Raw genomic sequence first — 22,581 nt, 5'->3', positions numbered from 1 at the left:
AGATGCCTCCTTTCTGCTAGTTATCTGCAGTGACTAGCAGCTCACTGGTCAGTCGCCATCTGTTTTCTGAGCTATGATAGGATACTCAATGGCTGTATGGTAATTTAAATTCTACCAGGTCCTTAAGGGAGAGACTGCGTTTCTTATGTCCAGTCTGGGTACTGACATGTGGACCAATCTCCCTCCTCTTTCCCCTCCATCAGGGATGTTTGTGTAACTTGTCATTATCTTCCTTGTTTATTTCACTAGAAGGTGGTGATACTATATTTAAGTTCCTTCATGCCCATGCTGTGATCTTTTACAAATTTCTCTCTAAGTATTGTCTCATGAACTTTTCAACTCTATGTTTATATTCTGTCCCTGTTCTACTTTTTCACCTTTCTGATTATCGAATCATCCTTTGTTTGGGTCTCTTATTGCTGTGTATACAAATGCAGAGTGCCATATGATGCATTGTTTCTCCCTGACCACACCCAGACACACAATTCTGGATAGCTATGCCTATTTCAGAAGGAACTCCATGCCCCTCTTAGGTTAGGTGTAGTCACTTCATTTCAGAAGATTTCATAGATTGCAGTTACCACATTCCAAAAGACCAATGATGTGTGGTGTTATCAAAACGTCTCTTAATTTTCTCCCCTAGTGGAAAGTTTTTGATGGCTGTCTTGCAAACTACTAGGTTGTATTTCCATGACCTAGCTACATTTAGGGGGACAGCATGACATGCTTGTAGTGATTCATGGACTGAGGGTCCCACCATCCAATGACTGAGTGGGAAGTGGGAGAGAAGGTAGGAAACGGCCAAGAAACATTTTCCAGTCCTACAGGGCCCAGGACAACCACTGTCACACATGGTGAGATGCACTCTACAGTCAGATAGAATGAATGAATTTAGGATTTTGAATGTGTCTTAGTCAGCATTCCATTGCTGTGAAGAGACACCATGATCATGACAAAACACTCCATATTAAAGGCAGGGGCCAGTTAGTTCAAAGTTCACACAACACAGAGAACTCCCATCTGTTCAAGCAGACCCACCAGTGTGAGATGAAAGAAGAATGCAAAAATGAACAGTGGTAGGCACTGTCAGCCTGCAGTTGAGATGTGCCCTGTGGCTGCATTTTGAGTGTGCATTGTTCTACAATTTTAACTAAGAGTGAATGTTGGCATGACATATACCATTCATCGTAGTCTTCATTGTTTTTCTGTTCATTAAAACTTTCACTTGTATTAATGATCTGGCCTTTTAATTTTTCATTTTGATGCTTACAGTAGAACTAAAGAGTCATCCATTACACCAGCCAAAGGGTATCTAGAAATGCCCTTTGTGTGTGGTCCCATACATTATAATTCCAGAATTTGGGAGATGGAGATGGGGGATCATTTCAACTACATAGCAAGCTCAAGGATAGCTTGTATTCAAGGACTTGGCTCAAAACAAACAAACAAACAAACAAGCAAACTCATAAAGTTAAAAATAATAGCAAATGAACAACAATAAAACAAATTATATACGGAAATGCATCGGATAACACTTGAGAAGTGTTTGTCATGTGATGTCACATTTCTAAGTTCTCACAGGAAGAACCAGGCCGACAATCCACTAACTTTTCCCATCTATTGAAAGTAGATTTTGCTCACATAGTGTATCCTGTGTATTGCCTCCACCGAGGTCTTCCTGGCTTTTAGAGTCTCTGCTTCTATATGTGACTTGGTATTTTACCCTTGCAGTTTTAATATCATTTATCTGTTCTGTGATTATTATGCATCAAGGGTAATTCCCTTTCTGGTCCAGTCTATCTGGTAGTCTGTGTGTTTCTTGTACCTGAATAGGCATTTCCTTCTTCAAGTCAGGAAAAATTTCTATGATTTATTGAAAAAAATTCTGTGCTTTTAACATGGGTTTCTCCTTCATCCATTCTTATTATTTTTAGATTTGTTCTTTTCATCTCATCCTAGATTTGCTGGATGTTTTATGCCAGAATGTTTTTAGATTTAACATTTTCTTTGACCAAGGTATTCATATCTTCTATCTTATCTTCATATGTCTGAGATTCTTAGCTCTGCATTCTGTTGGTGAGGCTTACCTCTAAGGTTTGTGTTTGGCCTCCTATATTTTCCCTTTTAGTTTTATCTCAGTTCCTACTTTGTCTTTAATGATTCTATTTCTACGTTCATGTCATTTATTGTTTTCTTTATTTCATTCCACGGTTGGTTTGTGTTTTCATAGACTTCCTTAAGGGTTTATCATATCTCTTTAAGGTCCCTGAACATACATATAATAGCTACACGGTAGTCTTTTCTTGTGTTTCACCTATATCACAGTCATCAGAGCTTACTGAGTTTAGATTAGAGGCAGATCTTCTTGATTATTAATGATTTCGTAACACAGATTCACAACCATATAATGAGCAGAGTGAGAGACCTTGGAACACCCAGTCTTAAATGAGATGTATTCACTAGAGCTCTCCTCTCAGAGTTCAGGAAACTGTGGAAGAAGAGGCAGAAAAATTCCAAGAGCCGGAGAGGATGCATGACACCAAGGAAACCGTGTTTTTCAGACACAATGGGACCATTGCGCACACGAACTCGTAGAGACTGTGGCAGCATGCACAAGGCTGGTACAGGTTCAAACCAGTCGGGTCCTCAGTCCTGAGAGGGGGAAGTGGGCATGAGCTCCCATCTCTAACCAAAAACCTACCTCTAATTTACAGCCATTTGTAAAGGAAATCTCTCCATTGGAAGCTCACTGTATCTGCAAACCACACTTAAGAGCAGGCCCCATGTCCTGCAACACAAAATGAACTCAGTGGCATTTTGAAGATTTCTTTTGTCTCATATTACTTTGTTTAGGCCCTTTCCCCCTTACCGCTCTCTTGCTTGTATGTCATGATTCTCAATTTTGCACTTTATGGGTTTTGTTCATGTATGGTGTGTCTTTGTGTGAATGTGTTTCTTGTGCTCTTTGTTTTTTGTTTTTGGTTGTTTTGCTTTATTATTAATTGTTTGTTTTTCGTAAATTTGCCTGTTTATTTTCTAAGGGAGAGGGAAAGAAGTTTGGGGAGGCAGAGAGAATCTTGGGGGAAATGAGAGAGGGAAAGTTGTTTTCAATTATAAAAAGAAATTATTATGTAACTTGGCTGGCGAGATCTCGCAACAGGTAGCAGTTCTCGCCACATTAACCTGAGGAGCTGGGTTCAGTCCCCTGAAGCATGGTGGAGAACTGGCTCCAAAAGTAACTGCCAGCTGTTTCAACTTTCAAAGTTTTCAGGGGTTTGATCTAAAAAGGCAGAAAGAACGATAATGCAAAAATGCCAAGGGATACATCTTATTTATTTTAATAATTTTATACATGAATACAATGTATTTACATTTCCTCTCCCATTCCTTCCAACTCTTCTCTTTATACTCCCTTTCCAATTCTTGCCCTTCTTCCTGTATAATTATTATCGATACATATACATGCATTTTCCCGTTATTTCTTTGTACATTGGTTTAGGGCTGATCACTTGGGATTGAATACTGTATCTGATGGTTCATCCATGGGAAAAAGTGATTCTCCCTCCTTCAGTAAGCATTCACTTCCCGTGGCTCTTTATTGATCCATAGGCCCTTGTCAAGTCTACCCCACTGGTGTGTCAGTTACTGTGGTAATTATGTAAGTCTTTTTAGGGAGTCATATTGTCGAAATTTAATGGATACACTATCCCTGCCATGTCTAGAGGATGCTATCTTACAGCAGGCACCCTGATCCCTCAGCTTTATAAACCTTCCTGCCCCTCTCCCCTTTGATATTTCTCAAACCACAGTAGAGGGTTGTGTTGTAGATTCACTAACTGGAGCAGGAATCTTTTTTTTTTTCTCTCTGAGACAGGGTTTCTCTGTGTAGCTTTGGAGGCTGTCCTGGAACTGGCTCTATAGACCAGGCTGGCCTCAAACTCACAGAAATCCTCCTGCCTCTGCCTCCTGAGTGCTGGGACTAAAGGCGTGCGCCACCGATGCTCGGCTTGGAGCAGGAATCTTTACCATCTGTACATATGATAGAAGAGAATCACATCCAAGAATATACAGAGAACACACACACACACAGTATCAAAACAACAAAAACAAAAACAAAAACCAAATGACCCAATTAAATAAATGTCTGTATATATTAGCAGGGTGTTCTCAAAAGAAGAAATAAGAATAGCTAAGAAATATCTCAAAAAAGTGTTCACTGTGTTTGTTGAGAAACTGAATATAGATCAAATGATAAATGATATCATATTTTCTGATGATAATTATTTTTTTTTCCTGGTGCATGATGATGCTCTTATCCTTAGCTGAACTAATCTGAAGTATTTGGCCTGATGGATGATATTGTTTGCTTGCTAGTGTCTCAGATGGTTAAGGCTAAAATATACACATAGGTATGCATGTGAACATTTTTGGACACATATGTGTGTATATGTGTATATGTATAAAACACGTGTATATGTATAAAACAAAAGAGATAAAATATAATTGGTAAACTGGAGTGTGAAAGCTGGTTTTTATGCCAATTTGACTCAAGCCATAGTCATCTGAGAGGAGTCAATCTCAATTGAGAAAATTTCTTTTTGAGATCTAGACATAGGTAAGTCTGTTGGGCATTTTGTTAATGTGGGAGGGGCAAGCCCATTGCTGGCAAGGATCCGCTAGACTGGAGTTTCTGTATTTTGTAAGAAATAAAACTGAACAAGCCATGTGGAGCAGGTAAGTAAGCAGCTCCCTCCATGGCCTCTGCACCAGATCCTGCCTCCAGGTCCCTGCCCCGTTTAATTCTTGTCCTGATTTCTTCAGTGATGAACAGTGATATGGAAGCAGAAGCTAGCATAAAGCCTTTCCTTCTCAACTTGCTTTGGTCATGGTAACCATCACAGCAATAGTAACCTTAACTAAGATACTGAGTGAAGGGAATAAGGATTTTTCTTGTTGCATTTTATAACTCCCTACAGATTTAAAATAATAAATATTTTGCCAAAGCTGGAGTAAATTTTACATCTTAATGCTTGTTGGGAGAAGAATGAAGAATATATTTTCTTTTTCTATGGCAAACATGGTAACTTGTCTTCTTCTCCTCTTTCTTCTTTTCCTTCTTCTTTTTCTTCTTCTTCTTTTAGCTTAAAACAAAAATTAAAAGCATAGGATTGATAGCATGGCCAAGAAGGGTTCTAGTCACAGTAGTATTAGTAACATCTCCAAGCACAAGACACTTAAAGCATTCATTTATGAAAACAGTGCTTACTAGAGCTGGGTGACTGTGTTTCATGAAATGATCTTCACAAAACTGTTATTGAGAGCAATTCTAGTCCCAGCATCAAAGGTAGAAGAGTGGGTGTCACCGTTAAAGTCATGGCCTGGTCCTCAGTGTGGCCCAGGATGCTCTTTAGTAGCCCTTGGATGCCTGCTTCACCACCTCCTTGATGTAGTCTTATTTGACAGCCTTCTGCAGACAGCATGTCAGATCCGTGATGGACACACTGGGGGTTAGAACACAGAAGGCCATGCCCATGAGCTTCCCAACTGAGCTCTGGGACGACCTTGCCCACAGCCTTGGCAGCACCAGTGGATGCAGGGATGATGTTGTGGGCAGGCTATGGCCATCGCAGTACAGCTTCCCAGAGGGACCATCCACAGTCTTCTGGGGGGCAGTGATGACATGGGCTATGGTCTCGAGTCCTTGCACAATGTCAAACTTATCATGGATGACCTTGTCCAGAAGGACTAAGTGGTTGCTGGTGCAGGAAGCATTGCTGACAATCTTGAGGGGATTGTCATACTTCTCATGGTTCACACCCATCTCAAAAATGGGGCATTAACAGAAAGGGCACAGATGGTGACCCTTTTTGTCCCCACCCTTCAAGTGGGCCCAGGCCTTCTTCATGGTGGAGAAGACACCAGTAGACCCCACAACATACTTGGTACCAACATCACCACATTTGATGTTGGTGGGATCTGGCTCCTGGAAGGCGGTGATGGCCTTCCTGTTGATGACAAGCTTCCCATTATCAGCCTTGACTGTGCTGTTGAACTTGTCATAGGTAGAGTCATACTGGGACATGTAGACCATACAGTTGAGGTCAATGAAGGCATTATTGATGGCAACAATTTCCACTTTGCCAAATGTGATGGCAGCCCTGGAAACCAGGTGTCCATTCAGTCAAATCCATTCACTCTGACCTTCACCACCGCGTTTCAGGGACGAGGCTGGCATGATAGGAAAAGATGCAGCTGTATCTGGAACAGGGAGGGAGGAGCACAGAGCTGATTATTGAACTTTCTAATTTTACTTCTTAAACTTATATTTTGTATATATATTTGTGTTCATATGTCTGTGAGTGCAAGTGTATACATGGTCCTCACTCATTCTCTGTGTGTTCATTGAGGCAGGGTTTCTGAATTGAACCAGGAAATCACCCTTAAAGGCAAGGCTAGGTAGTCAGTTGCTGCTGAGGCACATAGTTCTATCTCCCACATACTCTGATAATAGGCAATCTTCCAAGCCCAGCTGGCACTTATGTGCATGCTGGAAATCTAAGAATTCTGGTTCTTACACTCACACAGAAAATGCTTTACCTGCTCAGCCTTCTCACTAAAACCAATATTGAATGAACAATATAGAGGTTTATTTGGGGAGAAACTATAATTAGAGCCAAGAAGCTCCCTGGTTCTGTAAAAATCCAAGGCATGATTTAAAATTCCGTACTTTAACAAAATTGCTTCCTGATTTCTCATTCCTGAGTTGAGGGAAGTAACATTAGTCTCCTCATGAAATGTTGAAGGTCAAATGAGGTCATGCATATAAAATTTGCTGTACATTATTTGCATTTGATAAGAGCTCAATGAATTATTGCCATTATGGTTAGAAATGTAATTCTCTTATTTTTATGATTTAATTTTGAGAATTTCATCCGTGAGTTCCCATGAATATGTCATCCTCACCCATCCCTCTCCTACCTCCAACTGCTTTTGTGCCCTACTCTCTCCCTATTAAATTTATGACTTCCTCTTTAATTATTACTGTGAATACAAATACACGCATGTACACATATATAAATACAGCCTAAGTCCACTTAGTGTTACTGATATGTGTGTAGGACTGAATACTTGGAATTGGATAAACTATCAGGGAGAGGACAGATTATCCCATTCTCAGAAGCTATTAATTGCCTGTAGGTCTTCATCTGTGGATGGGACCTTGTGAGATTTTCCCCACCCATGTTGGTATGTTACCTGGTGTTGTCATTGTGATCATCTTGTTTAGTTTGACAAAACTTCTCTGTAATATATAGAAGACACTGTCTCACAGCGGATGTCCTGGTCTACTGGCCTTTACAATCTTTCTGCAATGTTCAATGGACCTTAGATATAGGGGTTATGCTGCTGATATACCAGCTGTGTATCTCTCAGTCAAAAGTTCTTGCATCTTGGCTAGTTGTAGATCGCTATAATGGTCTCCATATGGTGCAAAAAAGAAGGGAGAGAGAGGAAGGGAGGAGGAAGTAGCACATGGATGACTGAAAGACTATAGGGAAACATTTTATGTCTATCTAAGAATACAAATATACGTAAATACAGACATATTGTGATTTTGTGTGAAGTTATACCACTTGGCGTAATAATGATTCCTCTAAGAACAATAGACCATCTACCAAAAATCTGTCAGACATGGAAGCCTCTCTTTGAGTTGTCAAGAACCTCCCAGAATAAAACAGGCTATTGCTATTGTCCTTGCTTACTTCATAGAACTTATTGCTGAAGACACCACCCACTTTTGGACACTGAACTTGAATGGATTAAGCAAGAACTGATGTGAAAGCCTTCTCCCTGAGGACCAGCCCTCAGCATTTGAAGGTGATATGCAATCTGCTGAGAAAGGAAAATAATCAGTTGCCCCATCCAGCTGTGTACTACAGTCCCTTTCATAAGCCAGTGCACTTCCCAACTGCATTGTGAATACTCATCTTTCTATGAACTATGCAGACATGTGTAACACATTCGTAAACACAATAAGCTTGATGAGTATTTACCTAGCATTACATTTGCATAGTGTAAAGGAGAAATATACCCAAACGACAATAAATGTCTTCCTGTCTTTTATAATTCTCTTTTAAAATATTCTTTTTTTTTCAATTGAAGGCAGCATATCATTGTAGAGTTCTTAAAATATCTTGCCTGTTTAAACATAGTTCCTTGCAATTATAATCATACTCAAGCCATATTGTAAATAAAGGTGACAAGTGGATTTCCTGAGCAAATGAAACTGTGCTTAGTAGTAATTGCTTAATAACAACAGTCAGATGATTTGTGAAGTAATTAAAGTGACTAAGCACCACATAGGCAAATTCTAAATGTGTGATATATATGTACATATATATGTATGTATATGTACATATATATATACATATGTATATATATATATATATCCTCAATAAAAATACATATATGTGGGTGGAAGTGCTTCAAAATTCCAAGCTAATTCAACAAATAATATTATATATGAAGGGGAAAGTCCAGATTTAGTTTGCTATAAATGGTAGATTGATATATAGATGTTTAATTTGGCTTGCAATATGAGCAGCTTGGTTGCACTCCAAATTCAGAATGCTGTCTTTAAAAACTCACATAGTACTTCTTGATCAAAGTTCTTTATTTAAATTATGACTTATAGTAAGATATCATCAGTATCTAGATATTTTATTTCATAGAACAATTTTCTCCTTTTTGTGTCCCTGCATAGACTTTCTCTCTAAATAAGAATATTTATATGTATATTTATGTACATATCTATGTGTAGGTAAAATATTTAACCAACAGGCTAGTGAGTTGTGTGACTAGAAAACAAAATCTTGACTATTGATAAAGTAGGATTTCTCTTGAGCTTTCAACATCTTATTACTTGCGCCTTTGTGACAGAAATATCACATGAAAATTTAAATTTAAACCAAGAATCTGATAATCTATGCTACAGCACATACCAAATTCACTTCTGCATGAGAAGCAAGGGATTTTGAGGGAGACAAATTCATAATGAATGTCAGGGAAATGCCTGAACCTGCTTATGTTTTCCATCTCACAATAGCCCCATAAATTGAGTTAGCCATACCCCTGCACAGCTGAGAGAATTATGCCATGTAGGATCTCAGCAGGAAATGGTTGGCAAGGGATTCTACCAAATGACCTCAGTGCAGGGACACACAAGCTTTAATGGTTAATCATAGAGTTGCTGCAGTCCCTCAGCTCAGGAGACAAGGAGAGAAGGGATAGTCTCGGGACCCGAGAGGAGGCTTCAGGGAAAGATGCCTTGAAAGCGGAAGGGAAGTGGCAGGGATGGGCATGGAGGGGACAGATGCGATCTTGCTTTCTTCCCTTTCATCTTCTGGCGGCCTGAAAATTGGACCTGAATGGAAACCACTGGGATATCAGGTGATATTGTATCTTGAGATATGGTTGTATGGAAAGTACATACAGAAAGAAATGAAGTTCAGAGAGGCTAGGCTTCTTTTTAGAAGTCACACAGTCAGGTTATTGTATAGCCCAGACTGGAACTCTTGAATACTTTTATTATTCCTATTATGCCAAGCGATACATAATTAAAATTAATTATTATTACAACTATGCATAAATATTAAGACGAAGAGGTGGTGTAATGCAGTGCCCGCTCCTAGTTGTACATTTTCTGATAGAAACTCTCACAGTCCTAGGATTTCTACCAGGATCCGTCTATTTGTTTAGTAAACGTCCACAAAGGGAAAGATGATGCAAAAGTTTGTTGTTGCGATAGTCACACACAGTTTGTTGTTGCGACAGTCACACACAGATGCAGTTGGTATTGACATGGAGAGGGTAAACCGCATTAAATGGCTTAAAGACCAAAAGTGGTTTCATCTCATGCTTGCTTTTCATTTATTACAAATGTCATTGTCAAAACTGGGTTGGGGCTTGGAGAGAGGGCTCAGTGACTAAAAGCACTTGTTCTTGCAGAAGACCTGGGTTCAATTTCTACCGTCCACACAGTGACACACAACCATCTATGACTCCCATTCCAGGGGATCTGATACCCTCTTCTGACCTCTGTGAGCACCAGGCATATATGGGGTTCACATAAAACAAATAATATAGAAATTAAAGTTGGTTAAAGTTTCAGTATCATCTACAGCAGTCATCATTACTTTGTTGAATTTCTGACAAATAACAGGAGTCTAATTTACATTTTTTCAGTGTATATGTGTGCATGCATGTGGTACTGTGTGCATGATTGTGTGTGTGGTTCCTAGGGTTGGATGTTTTTCCTCAGTTGCTCTCCACCTTTATTTTGAGGTAGAGTCTCTCACTGAACCTTGGTCACAGGTAGAGTCTCTCACTGAACCTTTGCATTGACCACATTGACTAGCCTATAAGCTTTAGGGATCCATGAACCTTTGCCTTCCTCCTACTGCCAGGGTTACCAAAGTGTGTTAATACTCCGGTTTTTGTGTTTTGTTTCTCTTCCTGTACCTGTAGGTCCTGGGAGTTTGAAATCAGTTCCTCATTAAATCAGGACCGCTATTCTGAGTCATCTCCCCAGTCACGGTTTATATATATATATTTATATATATATATATATAATTTAAATTTGAAATGAGCTTGTTTTATATGTCAATCCCAGTTTCCTCACCCTCCCCTCTTCCCCTTTCCCCCCTCCCAACCCTCCTCCCCCTCCCAGTTCCCCTCTCCCTCCCTCTCAGAACCCCCCTCCCATCCCCTTTCTGCTTCCCAGGGAGGGTGGTGAGGCCTTCCATGGAGGATCATCAGAGTCTGTCACATCATTTGGAGCAGGGCCTAAGGATTTTTTTCCACACTAGAAACACATCCCATAAATATAGATACAATCACAATTTAGTTCTTCTAGGATAATGTGGATTTTATTTTACTTAGCTATTAATGGTATAAAGGAAAATCTTACTAGCTAATTTTATAGTTAAATAATTTACCATCTCAATAGAATTATCTATTTTTTAAAAATAGTAAAGCAGTTTCCTGACGTTTGTACTTCATAGTTTATTCTGGTCCATAAGAACTGTAGGAGAAAGCACCAGCCTTCTGCCCCCTGTAGAAGCCAGTGACTCAGCTTATGGCTAAATGTCAAGGGTGGCCATGGGGAACCCTGCATGCTGTTGAACAGATTGCCTGAGGAGCAGTAGGCAAAGCGTGAGAAAAAGTATGGAAATATTTATCAAATGCTAACGACATGGAACTGTCTACTCTCTGCAGTCCCTTTCATCTCACTCCAGGAATTCAGCCCAAGTGTAATTACTGATTTCAGTTAGACTTGGAGATAGTCATGATTCAATATCAGATATTTGTTTATGTGTAGATTTTAAATGTGTTTGAAGAGAATTGGAGGTAGAACTTTAGTAGGTAAGGGCCCGAAAAGGCTGTCACATACCATACTATAATTATTTTAGGATCTCTACAAATTTGTTTTTATTTTATGTGTATGAATGTTTTGCATCTCTGTGTGATGTATGTACATGTACCATGTGTTTGCTTGGTGCCTGTGGATGCCAGAAGGGTGTATTAGGTCCTCTGCAACTGGAGTTCCATGTGGGTGCTCGGGAATGAACTCAGGTCCTCTGCAAAAGTCATTACTTCTGACCCAGCTCTCCAGCCTCACAACCAGATTTTAAAAATTATGCAGATAGTGAAGGAATAGGTAGAGGATATCGATACCCACTTTAATTCACCAATTATGCACATAGTGGCGATATGGGTAGAGGATATTGATGCCCACTTCAATTCGCCAGCTATTAAGATTTGGCATAACTGGGAGAATTAATATTTGAACGTAGTGGCTTGAGTGAACTTGAGTGGCTTGGGCTTCAATTTCATGGCCATTATTCAGCTGCAGTGTCATGTACATATCAGAACTATAGCAGCAGCTATTTCACAGGGCTGTGCGAGGAGTTGGTGTAAGCCTTCCCAGCGTGTCTGCCGCAGGGAAGGCGTCAGTGACTTTCAAAGCCCTAGGAGCTGGGCTAAGGGCGGGCCCCTTCCACACTGTGGTGTTGCTCATACCACTGGCATGTCAGGCTCTGGTATAAACCTGCTTGCATGCTATGGGGGGGACAGCGTTTTGCAAAAAAGTTTGTACCAAGAGAGTTACTGCAAAGATATTAATCGGTAAGTGATTTAAAGTCTCTACCTTTCATGGTGTTGCTTTCAGAACTTAAAAATAGGGAAATTGGAAGGGTGAAGTAGGATGGGCTGAAAAAAGAATGTGAAAGAATGTAGAAGGAAAACGTTTTCTTGCAGAGGCTAGCCGTTAATAACTGCATTTTTGGAGGGCATTAATTAACCTCTTGGGTATCAGCTCTTTTAGCTATGCAACAGGCATTAAATACCCTAGAGACAAAAACGTGCTCCAGCTCAATGTGTTCTTATCATTACAGACACGTTGTATGTCTAAAGGGCTTTCTGACAGAACAAAGCTGTTAAGAAAATAGGCAAGTTTCTAGTGCATTCTCCATCTTCAGCTCATGCGAGTTAGAGGGAAGAAGAGGCTGAGAGGAGATACCACCCACCATTTTTCTAGCAACTAGAGACCATTAGATTGTTTAGAAGGGTGACATCAAGGGGGCTTGAGCCAGGCATAGCGATTTCAGAGGCAGAAACAGCTCCCTTGGCCTTGCTGGATGCTGCCCTTTCTCACCTCATTAGCCCAAAGATCACTCTCATCCAAAAAATGTCACACTAGGAACACAGCACATTCCAGTCCTAATGCAAAACACCCGGACTCCTTTGGCCAGAGGCCACATCTGGGGCCAGCTCATCACTCTGTAGCGATCTGGGTCTTATCTTGGCCTCTAGCACAACTGCAAACACTAGGAAAGATTAATTTTAGTGGGACAAGGCCAAGGGAAACAAACCTCACTGGGAATTTAAAATATTAAAGGCCTATCAACTGAGACAATGGGAAGCCAGTAGTAGCCCTGAAGTGAAAGCATGCTTAATAAAATAAGCAAGTGCTGTTAGAAGCAGTCTACAAGCTATGAAGGATGAGAGAGCAAGCCATTCCCAAGGGTAAAGTGACTGTAATCGAACCGATGCGCGGGTGAAGGACAGCCCCGGGGTCTTTAAGAGTTACTTATTTTCATTTTATGTGTATGAGTATGCTGCCTGTATGTATGACTGTGCACCATGTGCACGCCTAGAGTTTGAACAGTTATGTGCTACCATGTGGGGCCCAGGCCTTCTGCAAGAGCAGGAAGTGTTCAAAACAACAGAGCCGGTGCTCTGGTCCCCCTATAAACGACTCTCCTTGTGACCATCAAGTTGAAGGAAGCAAACACATCCGGTGAGTATCCAGGTCATACGTGAGGCTGTGGGACGTGCCGACCGATGGACATGGGACGTGCCGACCGATGGACATTTACGAAGGCAGCGAAAACGAGCTAGCGGGAGCACAGATTTGTGGTACCCTGGGAGGGACGCTGCCCTTTACAGTCACCCGTTCTCCCCCCACCCCCCCAGTCACAGGCAGGGGTTGACTTCCCAGTTTGCGCTTTGAGGTCACCTTGGTGTCCATCATTGCTGCTTCCTATCGCCGTCTCCCAAACGTGCTTGAGCTTTTCCGTAACAGAGAAATAGCAGGCCTGGAAGATGGTATTCCAGTTAGTAACTTTATTCCGCCAGGATCACATCACAGGCTCACCTCAGTTCAACCAGCCTTTTCTACGGAGCCCCTTTGTCCAGACCGTGCTGACAGAAGTGGATGGAAGGAAACACGTGCTCTCTTTAGCTGGGCTGAGTTCTGTGAACACCCCTCCTCCAGACTCACCCATGGCCTTCTCTCTCAACCGAAGGCCCAGAGATGGAGACGTTTCCTTTCTCCCTTTCCTCTGCTCCCTCAGGTTTGAGTGTATTTGTCAGGCAGTAGTACTGAAGCAGGAATAGAGGAAAACAATGGCTCAAACCACTTTCCTTCAGTATACAGGAAGCAAATTGGTGCCAGGAAAACTTGACAACTGCCAGTGACATTTCCATTAGGAAGATAATAAAATTGTTTTCATAATTTTACATTATAGTTATGATAAACCAAAAATTTTGAGTCTAGGATACAGAACAATGAATAAGAGAAATATAAAAGAAATGAGTGTATAACATATCAGGACCTAAGTCAAAATTTTAGGAACTCCTATAGATTTGGCCCTAGTTCATTACACTGGTGCTTTTCTGTGGGTGGATGGGGCTAAAGTGTTACTCTGTTCCAGTGGAGACAGTTGTCAGCCCCCAATGCTCCCACCCCATATCTTTCCTTCTAGTGTCCAAGGAACTTTGCAGTATATCATCTTGACTTTTCTAAGTCATGTAACCAGAAGGCAAAAATCTAGTTTCGTGAGTGCTTCTGGTACCTGTCTCTAAATAAAGATAACACCATGAGCTGGTTCTGTGCCTCAGCCACCCTGGATGTGCCTCAGTTAAACACACTTGCAACCATTTCACTTGGAAGACAAAGCCTAACACATGGCAGGGACTAAAGGGTAGGAGCAAAGATGGGGGGAGCCTGAGCTGGGCTGGGCTTTGCTGCTTTCACGCTGAGACACAGTGCTGCTTCAGGAGGCAGTGGGAAGTGAAAGGGAAGCAGGGTCTGCTGGATGGCTGCTTTTCCTCTCACACTGCATAATCGCCACTGGGTCTAAGATGCTTTGTAAGTGGAGAGCATGCCTGCAATGAGAGACTGGGAATCTGTAAAGATACACTAATGAGAATCTACACTTGCATCAAAAGGCTATTTGTGTAACAGTAAAACTATGGAAAGAGCTGGAATGCCCATCCATGTAGCCAGTTTAAACACCGCTAAGGATGTCAGTAAAGAACGAGATACATGTGTATCCTTCCAGGATTAAGCCACAGCCTTGTTTCTGAGTGTCTATTCTGCCAGACTTGGGGCTTGGACATGGAGATGTAAACATGTCTGCCTGTTGACTAACTGACCAGGGACCTCCTGGGTGTCTTGTGGTAGCCTATAAACCAGGGTTGGGACAATGTGCTGAAAGTATAGTGTCTTCCCTTTTGGGTTTGGGATTGGGGGAAATGGTGGGATGAATGGAGAGTGTGGCAGCTTAGAGAGAGGACTGGTGTGTGTGAGAACCGATAGACTTGGAAGGGGACGTGCAACAGAGGGGCCAACTCCATTAAAACCATGGGTAACACTAAGTGCTTCTAGGAGTGCACAGAAACTGGGACTCTAGTACATTCTTGGTGGGAGCATAGAAAAGATTAATCACCCTGGTAAGGGGCTTGAGAACTTGTCAAAAATTCTAATCATATACCTGTCACAGACAATTTTACTCCTGGATAGTTATCCCAGAATACCCATATTAAAAAAAAAATCAAACTCAGTCATATGTGAACATGTAAACCTATATCATACAAATGCCAGTTTTATTTCAAATAGTCAAAACTGCCCAAATACCCAGAAATAGGTGAATATATCAACAAACCGTGGTATGTTCTTAACTGGCTATAGACAAGGAGAAATGAACTATGTACACTGTTAGGATGCATCCCCAAAATTATTTTGCTGTATGAAAGAAGCAGCTAGCATTTGCCAGACAGATCAGCTCTTGAGGATGGAGAGGAACAAGAAAAGAGAAAGAGAGGAGCTGTAAAGAAACACAAGAGAGTTTGGGGGAGTAATAAAAAATTTCAACAGCGTGACCTTGGTGGTCTTTTCATTAGTGTATATGTATTTTGAATGTTTTACATTCAGTTCATTATGTTCACATAGACCCATTAAAAACCATCTAAAATAAGAAGAAAGCAGAATTAAAGAGGAACCTTGATTTTCTTTCTGTTGCTAGGTGGACAGCCACACACTTTTCTGAAAATTACTTAAAAGCTAAAGGTAGTGAGGGAAATGACAGAATATTTTCTACCTAATTCTAAGTCCCTGCATGTCAGGGAAACAAAGGAGCCACTAAGTGGGTATTTATTATTATTATTATTTTATCAAACTCATGTTCTTACTGATATAACTTTAAGTAAGTGCCAATAGGGCTCTGCATGATAATAAATAATTAAAAACACACTCTGTGTTTGTATGGGAGGAATGGCATGCTTGGTAGCTGCTAGTGGGTTTGACGGTTGGCTCTCTGAAGGTCTTCTTGAAGATTACTTATGGTTCAAGTCTTCTAATTTTCACAAGTACAGAAAGGGGGACTGTGAGCCTCCAGCAGCCCACTTTTTTCCCCATAGGAGAGCATCATCCCACACACAGCCTTTTTGCACGATTCTTTATATCCTACCTCCAGCTGAGCCAGATGGCCACAAAGCTTTGATTGGGATAATTCGTTCATTTGCTTTTCTCAAACATAATATTTGGGATCTATTGAAACAAGGGTGCCTCAGCATAGCAGCCTGTTTTAAACCAGAGTTCTCTTATTAAAAGCTATTTCCCATCAAATTTTGGAGGTTAAAAAAGATCTGTTTCTCCCCTTTCTAGGTGTCATTTCCATTTCTGAGAAGTGAAAGTGCCATGTCACTTAAATCTGAAAGGTGGTGTGGTGGTGTGAATAAAAATGCCCCCCCCCATAGACTCATAGATTTGAACGCTTCATCATTGGAGAGTGGCACTATTTTGAAGGATTAGGAGGTCTGGCTTTTTTGGAGTGGGTGGGGCCTTGTGGGAGGAAGTGTGTTGCTGGGTGAGCTTTGAGGTTTCAGAAGCCCAGGCCAGGCTCAGTGGCTCTCTCTTCCCTGTAGATCTGCATGTAGAACTCTCAGTCACTTCTTCAACAACACGTCTGGCTGCATACTACCATGTTCCCAGCCGTGATGACAATGGACCAAGCCTCTGAACCATCAGCAAGCCCCAATTAAATGCTTCCCTTTATAAGAGTTGCCATGGTGATGGTGTCTCTTCACACTAAGATAGGTGCTCATGGAAAAGATGATGGCCCTTTTATTCTGTGTTTGGAAAATTCCTAAAGGTGGCTCTCAAGAAGCCATCCTACATTCTTACTTTTTGAAACAATGCAGTGTTCCAGGCTGTAGGACAAGATGGGGAGGAAGGACTAGGGCTGCCTTGCACATTCATCCCAGGAGGGTCTACCTATGTGAATCATGTAGAAGTGAAGTTAGAAGAGCTGAACTGCACCTTGTAAGTGTGAGTCAGGTTCATAGCTTTTTGCCCTGTAGAAAGACTTCTGATGACTCCTTATTAAACAGCTCAACCCTAGGTGGGAGGGAGCTATTACTCCCAGCTCCCACAAAGAAGCAAGGACATACTTCTAGCTTCCTTGGTGACTTCCTAACTAGCATGACTGGGGAAGTAACTTCAGATAGAACTTTTTTTTAATGTTTTATTTAATTATTGTTTTCTTATTTTACATATCGATCCCAATTCCCTTTCCCTTCCTCCCTCCCTCCCTCCTTCCCTCTCATGCCTCCCATCCCATCCCCTCCCCTCACTCCACAGGGAGGGTGGTGCCTTCCAGGAGGGTTCAACAAAATTATTAAGGAAGAGAAAAGTCTTTGATGCATTAAGTCAACCCATTGAAGGTTACTGGTTTGTCAAGAATCTGTCTGCACTTTCTCAATAACAATAGAGCTTCTGAAGCAGTAGGAAGCTTGCATATGTTCCAGTTCAGACCTTGTCACAGAAGCCACCTCCTGAGTCTCCAGGATGATGACAGACTAAACAGGCTTACAGAGCAGCCGGACTTCCTGTGCTATTTCAGATCAAAGATATGGATAATGAGTGACTATTACAAGAAAAGTAAATGGATGAGGAAGAGGCATAGGCAAGAGACAGATGTGTGGCTTTTTGGATAAACTAACCAGGCAAAGGTTTCCTGACCTAGCACTGGGTGTATCAACTTGTCTGCCTTAGGGTTCCTATTGCTGTGAAGAGACATTATGACAACAGCAACTCTCATAAAGGAAAACATTTAATTGGGGTTGGCTTACAGTTCAATGGTTTAGCCCAGTATTGCTATGGTAGGAAGTATAGTATCATGCAGGCAGACAAGATGCCAGAGAAGGAGCCAAGACCTCTACATCTAGATTGGCAGGCAGCAGGAAGAGAGGGAGAGACACTGGGCTTGGCTTGAGCCTTTTAAAGTTCAAAGCCCACCTCCCAGAACACACTTCTTCCAACAAGGCCATATTCCCAGTAGTGCTGCTCCTTGATGACCAAGCGTTCAGATATGAACCTATGGGGTCCAGTCTTATTCAAACCAACACATTGCCATTCTGTATAGTGGGGCCAGGATCACTGTAACAGAGACACTGTCTTCTTAGAGAGTTTCTCCTCATGTTTGGTTTGAAACAAAAACAAATTGACAAACGACTATTTCCATGCAAAGCAGCACAATCTTCCATAGCTAGGTTGACGTGGGTGCCATTCTACACAGGGAGAATCAAGTTCTAAGTCCTTAAATTGTTTATTTAGACACAGACTGGGTAAGTGAGGAAGAATATGAACTCTAGTCTGTACCCTCTCACTAAATGTAGTTATTTTGCCAGTTTTTACTTAGTCGTTTTATTGCCATAAAGAATTCCATTTAGAATTCCCTGCAGCCAATTCATAACAAACAATGATCAGTATTCCAAGAAGGTCTAAGAATGATTACGTTAGTAGAGACTGGCATCGAAACGTTGGCATTTAAATCCAGGCTGTAATACAAATATATGAGACAGGCAAAATCCTTAAGTTATTTGTTACTTACTTCATAGGTTTGTGGGGATTGATGAGTTAACAAGCATAAAAAACTTGGAACAGGGCCTGGCAGTTTTTAAAGGCTGCCTAACCACAGCATCAAATACCATTGTTAGCATAATTGATGCTTATTATAATAGAAATGGAAAGTATTTATTACGTTTATTCCCTCTTTGTGGGAATGAGAATTAGGTCTGAATGTCATGCTTTTACTGTTGATTTGAAACCTGCCAGGAATACATTAGGCACTAGAAAGCTGGGGCACTCTAGTAAATTGTTGTTTCCATTCCTAGCTAATGCCTTACAGATCAGGAAGTAGACATTCACTTTTGAAGGTACCTTATTTCCACCTCTCAACTCATGCGTGCACAGGACTTACTGGAGGCAACCCTGCTATGTTGAGTTTCAAACAATTTGAGGGGGTTTGTTTCAGGGTATGGCTTAAGTCTATAGTCATTTAAGTACCTTCCTGAACATTCCCTTCCTGCCTCAAATATTTATCTTCCACTGAAGTATGGAGTCTTTGGTTGTCTTCTCTTCTGTGACCAACTGTACTTGCTTAGTTATCGTTAGTTCACATGGATTTAAATTTGGTAGTAGTTTGACAATAATCCTCTAATTTAATTCCAGGCTTGATTTAGTTTATAAAATATAGGCCAACTTTATCTTACCACTTTTAAATAAGAAAATAACATTTTAAATCTATACATATGGATATTTTGTCTTTACTTGCATGCCTGGTGCCCTTAGAAGCTAGAAGATGGAGTCAGATCCCTTGAAACTGGAGTTGCTGAACATTGTGAGCCATGTGTGTGCTGGGAATTGAACCCAGGTCCTCTGGGGGAATGGCCAGTGCTTGTAAGCACTGAGCCATCTCTCCAGCCCCTCCATTTTATCACTTGGAAGCTCTGATGAAGTTTTCAAATCTACATAAGTAAACCCACTTCCTATCACTCCACCCCTCCTCCCATAAGCTTCATCTCTGCTCTTCCCTTTCAGATCGTGACATCTCCATCCTCCCAATGGCCAGGCCCCACATTCTACAGTCTCCCGAGACTCTTTCCTTACAGTAGGTCCATCTTATTAAGACATCTCATTGCTGCCATCTTCAAAAGTTATCCAGAACCTGACTCTCTTTCACCAATGGTAATGAGTCACCATTCTCTCCTATGGATTATTACAAAGCCTTCAGAGGTCTCTGTGACACTTGTGGTAGTCAGTGTTTCCCTCATTCTTAAAATACCCGAGAAGCACAATTTGAGGGAGGGAGTTTAAACGTTTGGTTTCTGTCCATGGTCAGCCAATTGCATTGCTCCTAAGCTGTCAAACATCATGACTGGGACCAATGTGGCGGGGCAAAGCTGCTCACCTCATGGTGGCCAGGAAGGACGAGGAACGAAGGAGAAAAGAGGAGACAAAGTGTATGAGCACAAGATGCACCCCCAAAAGCATGGCTCTGTGGCCCAATTTCTCCAACTGGGCACCATCTCCTAAAATCTCCTCCGGCCCTTCCTCTTCAGCGCATTGATTCACTGATGGAGTTAGCATCCTCATGAAACGATCAGCTCTCAATAGCACCGGCACCTGGGGACCAAAAGACTTCAACCCATGAGCTTCAGGAGAGTTTTGTTTCTAGACCATAACAGAAGTCCTATGTTTCTTCATTTTCTTTTCAGCCCAGCAATGGGAACGATGTTTCTAAAATGCGAGTTAGATCACACACAGCCTTTCCCTTGGAAGTGTCTTAGAGACCCATAGGATTTGACCACCTCTGGATGTTGTTGCTTGCCTTGGTCATGCCGGGTTCCAGATTTTCCCACCTTCCTTTGCAACAGACAGAAACTCTCCTTCTTTGCTGATTTGTTTGGCAACCTGATATAACAACAGTTCCTCTCATATTCCTAATTTTATTTAATCCCCCTGCAGGGTACTGCTTATACATCAGGTTATCCCTTAAAACCCTTGAGATCATGCATATTTCTGAATTCAGGATTTCTAGATTTTAGTACAGATGCAGTACTTATATATTATATCTCAGCAAGTCTTGAATTCAAAGATATTTTCTGTGTGAATCTCTATTTAGTTATATGTCATATTTATTGACTCAAGGGAGGAGAGGATAAACTTTGTGAGGGCAGAATCCAAGCTACTTAGTTTGCCACATTTCAAGTGTTGAGGTCAATCAGTGCCTGGCACATGATGGATGCTTTGTGATTACTACATCAGATAAGTTTGTCACATAATTCTTCCTTCTTTCCACATTTAATGAACTAGTTATCATCTCCTTTATGTAAATGTTTCCACCTTGACTTTGCCTTCCTTGGATCATTAAATTCTGTCCTATTTCATTTCATTTTCATTAGCCAAGTCTTTTGTAGTCTAGACCAGCTGTTCTCAACCTGTGGGTCGCAGCCCTTTTGGGGGTCATGTGACCCTTTCACAGGGGTCACCTAAGACCACCAGAAAGCATAGATATTTACGTTATGATTCATAACAGTAGCAAAATTAGAGTTGTGAAGTAGACATGAAAATAATTTTGTGGTTGCAGATCACCACACATGAGGAGCTGTATTAAAGGGTCATAGCGTTAGGAGGGTTGAGGACCGCTGCTCTGGACTCTAGACCCAATCACACTCCTGTGCTATGTCTCACTGGAAGTATAGTCCGTATGCCCTTTCCTGACCCATCACTATGGTGATTATTTATATGCTGACATAGCACTGTATCTAAGTCTGATTAATTTTATTTTTTATTTGTGCATTTAAAAATTACAACATCCTTTTGAATAGGGACTGTAATCAACATCATGACTAGAAGAGTGTAGGTAAAGGGCTTATCCACAGTGCTACATTCAAGCATAACTAACGAATTATATATTTTGCAGTGCTTGCAATAGATGCTTGCTTAACCAAGAGTGATTTGTTAGATTCAGTGCTCACGCTGAGGATATTTACTTGCACCTGAGAACAAAGGGGAAAAAAAAAGGTCATCAAGTTTGAACTGACTGATACCTTGACCAGAAGCATCAGGGCTGTGGGGAAACCATTCTACCCTTGATGCTCAAGGGAGCCCTAAAAGGCGCTGGCAAAAGACGGGAGCCATAAAAAGCCAGAGTCACTCAAAAGAGACACAGGAGGAACAATTTTGCAAGTAGAATTTTCTGCATGTGTGAAGCCTTGGAGGTAAGGGGTGTGCATCATTGCACAAGGCTCCGGTTTCGATCAGCTCCAGGCACCGGGGTGGTTGGTGCACAGGCAGGCAGCAAGGTAAAGGGTGTAGTGAAAGGCGAAGTCAGAGTCGACGGAGGAGGAAAACGATAAAAGGCGTTGGATTTTATGTTAAAGAACTGAGGTGGACGAGTGAAGCGGTGACTTATTCGGAGACTGGAACCAGGGACCACGGGAGGAGGCGGCGGCCGCAGCGTGAAGACAGGAAGCAATAAGGCAGCAAAGAGGCAGCGCGGTCTTTTTATTTTCTCAGTGTTTGTGGCAATACTTCCTTGAAAAATTCCCCAAATGGCAGGCCCTATGTTCATTTATTTGTGGTATGGGAGATAAATCTTGATGACTGTGCTGAGGGGAAGGCAAGCCTATGGTGATAGATTTATTGATTGTAAAGTATTGGCTTTGGCGTTATGGTCTTTGTGGAATAGATTCCTTTAAAATATATCACACTATGTTCGAAAGCCAGGTATGTGCTCTGCAAAACAGGTAGGACATGAGCTGTGCCCCTGAGAGCAGAGATGGGAACTTCAGAGGGCAGGGGAAGGGCAGGTCAGAGATGCCATACAGAGATTGAGAATGACAAATGGGCTGTGAACTCCACAAGAGCCCAGAGCCTAGCATGCCCCACACTCG

The 22,581-nt window shown here is 41.5% G+C and overlaps 1 pseudogene; it reads right to left on the bottom strand.

Moving 5' to 3' along the window:
- Positions 1-5,286: 5,286 nt before the first annotated feature.
- Positions 5,287-22,259, bottom strand: LOC127215022 (glyceraldehyde-3-phosphate dehydrogenase-like; annotated as a pseudogene).
- Positions 22,260-22,581: the final 322 nt, after the last annotated feature.

This window comes from Phodopus roborovskii, unplaced genomic scaffold, assembly GCF_943737965.1.
Source record: "Phodopus roborovskii unplaced genomic scaffold, PHOROB, whole genome shotgun sequence".
NCBI lineage: Eukaryota > Metazoa > Chordata > Mammalia > Rodentia > Cricetidae > Phodopus > Phodopus roborovskii.
The sequence above is the reverse complement of the archived record's forward strand: the minus strand, read 5'-3'. Positions and strand labels throughout refer to the sequence as shown.